This window comes from Vicia villosa, unplaced genomic scaffold, assembly GCF_029867415.1.
Source record: "Vicia villosa cultivar HV-30 ecotype Madison, WI unplaced genomic scaffold, Vvil1.0 ctg.001540F_1_1, whole genome shotgun sequence".
NCBI lineage: Eukaryota > Viridiplantae > Streptophyta > Magnoliopsida > Fabales > Fabaceae > Vicia > Vicia villosa.
In genome coordinates this window covers 214,967-218,332 of record NW_026705658.1, presented here as the reverse complement: position 1 = coordinate 218,332, position 3,366 = coordinate 214,967, and the positions used below count along the sequence as shown (strand labels likewise).

General features: G+C 30.7%; 1 long non-coding RNA gene across 1 annotated transcript; it reads right to left on the bottom strand.

Annotated features, from left to right (window-relative positions):
* Window positions 1–208: 208 nt before the first annotated feature.
* LOC131635748 (uncharacterized) lies at window positions 209–943 on the bottom strand. The gene is made up of 2 exons (XR_009293862.1): window positions 708–943; window positions 209–607 (listed from the first exon to the last, which is right to left on the bottom strand). It is a non-coding gene; the product is annotated as an uncharacterized LOC131635748 (long non-coding RNA).
* Between the last annotated feature and the right edge of the window lie 2,423 nt (window positions 944–3,366).

Here is a 3,366-nt window from a genome sequence, read left to right as displayed (position 1 = left end):
GTTGTAAGAATAAGGGATTATTACTTAGTTAAATAGTTAATTGCGAGTCATGTGGCATTTAAATTGTCGACTCAATACTATTAATTCTCATAAATCACATAGCCTAACAAAGTGACCTAACTATGAAACAATTGACAAAGTTACGGACATATTCAGGAGAAATTTACAAAGGTATAAATCAACAGCACCTTACAGAAACAATGACCAATTTAATAGTTTACTCAAATAATATTATTATTTATGGTATTTTTTTATTTCATTATCATCTTTTTAGATTACAATGCCATAATCACAAATTTATTGAAATTAGAAAGAAAAAAATCAAATTCAAATTACTAGATGCCAGCACAATTGCTAAATGATAACTCATATAACATTTTAGTATGTTGTGTGTATATTCTCTTGGAACTAGCAGTAAATACATAATCATGTGGGAAAAAAATACCACTTCCATGAGATTATAGTGGCATATCATGTGGGAAAAAAATACCACGTCCATGAGATTGTAGTGGCATACATTTACAATGAGCGTCCTTGCACTTTGCAATCTTATTAGACGGGCACATGTCTGGTGGACAATTTAAATCGGTAATACATCTAATAACAGCTTAAATAAAAAAAAAGAATAAAAATTGTAATTAGAATTAAATAAACTATTGAGTACAAAGTAAAGAAGGAAATTTGAAAAGGATAAGAAGCTGACTTACGATTATCATTCATTGCAATAAAATTATTAATGGAGAGAAAGATAACCATAACGTACAGAAACTTAACAAGTTTAGTCATATTTCCCATATTTTCATGTAACAAATAGTTTTATCACTTTAGAATTTATAATAATCATATTCTATTAACATCAATTAAACAACTCTTAGTGCTTGTTGAGTTGCAGTAGTTTTTAATACTTAGGAAGTTGTAAAGTTTTATTTCTAAAATAATAATAACAATTATTATTATTATTACTGAATGTCTTTTAAGTAATACTAACGTGTTGTTTTATACATTTATCACACTTAATAAAGAGGTTGTATAAAACACTTAACAATCATAAGAATCAACTCTTTTTTAAATACTAAATTTTCATGATTTTATAACCTTTTACGATAGGAAATGTAAAATCAAGAAAGATGTATTATATTGCTAGACAATACATTTATGCATTAGTTTTAATTGAGTATATTTTTGTAAGTAACTTAATTATCCCTTCTTTTCATATTATAAGCAAATTTTACTTTTTAGGTTTATGGAATAATTAATATATTTGGTCTATATATAGATCAGATACATTAATTATTCAATGACTCTATATAGACCATATATATTAATTATTCAATTAATCTATATAGAACTAATATATTAATTATTCAATGAATTTAAAAAGTGAATTTTGTTTATAATATGGTGCATTAGTGTGATTGAGTATATCGTGGGATCTAAGTTATCTATCAAATATAATTTTGCAACACCTCAATATTTTATAGTATATATGTTATTTCAATATTTTGTATTTTTTATTTGTTCACCAACTTATTTACTTGCAATAAATTTATTTTTTGGGTAAGGAATCATAGACAATTTTGGTAAATGATGTTGCTTATGGTTCATTGTCTTGGTGTGGGGTGATACTCACAACTTCTTTGACGCCAAAGTCAACTTTTATCGGATGCAAGAGGTCATATGTGTGAAAAGTATGTGTATTTTTATAGGAAGTTTCTAAGATTTTTAAGGTCCAAGAACCTTCTAGCGTAGGATCGTTGCCCAAATAGAAGATTCTGAGTAAAATTTGTTCTATCATTTGATGGTCTTCCTTAATCATTTTCCTAAATCATGTGTTTTCCTAGGGCATGTCTAGGCTTGTTCTTGAGGTTTTAGAAACTTATTTGGGTTTTTAGTCAAGGGTATGTCATTGTAACTAATTTGGCATCATATTGATGTGTCTATTCGAATAACCTTGCAGATTTATGGGTTTGCTACAGTGTCATATGTTACTAGGTTGCATATGTTATTGGGCCTCGAGTTCTATCATATCTAATGCGGGAACGGTTCTCCATCAAGCCTACTCTAACATTTCCAAGGTGTGGAATGTGAACATGGTTCATCTTTGCCTGCACCTTATGGACCTCTGTGTTTTGGCTTATATTGGCCCTTATTGACCTGAGTTAATTTGTTTATCTTACACTTGTTTTTTCTATGTTGGGGTTTTGGGAGACCTCTATGGATCTATGTGCTTGCAGGTATTTTCAAGGTGATCCAAGGTGATGAAGTTTATAGATAGCAAATCTGCAATCAACTAATTAGCTGTTTAGTTTTGATAATGACGACATTTCATATCAAAATATATCTAGTGAAGTACTTATATGTTACAGATAGCTTAAGAGATAGAATAATATTATTGAATATTAAGCCATCTCTTTGAAGTCACCACCGTGGTCAGACAAAATTCAAGTGAAAACTTTTGTTTCAATGTTCATCGGTGGTTTATCTTCTCAATTCTCTAATGATGTTAATCAACTTTAAGATATATAAATCATAATAAATCCAAAAGACTTAAGGTTCTTGTGAGATTAATTCAAATATAATGATGCAAAAACTTGAAGCTTCAGAGTTATGAAAGAGAGGAAATGTGAAAACTTGTCTGATCATGTCTGTCTGAGTGACCAATGTCTTATAATAGAACAACAGTCCCCATGAACTAATTGACTCATTCCTCAACCCTTTAAACCAATATGTGTTCCACGCCTTCATAGTGAGAATGAACAGTTCCACATTAACAATGGATTAAGGGTGATCAGTTCCCCAAATTGTCAATTAGTATTCAAAAACCATAGTGGAGTATAAACCGTTGTCACTTTATAATAGCGTCATTTCCGAATTTTCACTCAAATCCATTAACACGTCATAATCCAATGATTCACTTTGGGTTTTAACAATTCCCACAACTTCCTACTCATTATATCTTGTCAATGAGATACCGACGTCCAAATATATTACTAAATCCGCTTCATAGTCACTTAGCATCACACACTCGGCAAACGTCTTTCCATCTCCAAAATTACTTCTATACTCGCACTACACAATTCATCTCGTCTCAACCAAAGTCCTCCTCACGTGAAATTGGTGATAAAAATTCTCTACAATCCTTCTTATAAAATACAATTCATCTCGTTATCTCTCCGACGCTTCAAACGGAGCTCAAATCAGATATCCGGAACTCAAGTTATGAATTTTTAAAGTTTCACAATGATTCTTAATTTTCTGCGACTTGCTTACGGAGATCCCACTCCAAAACTCACTTTTCTTCGACTCAAGCATGTTCCAAACAGCCTCTAGCATAACTCCTTATAACTCGAGAGGTGCATTCTTTCA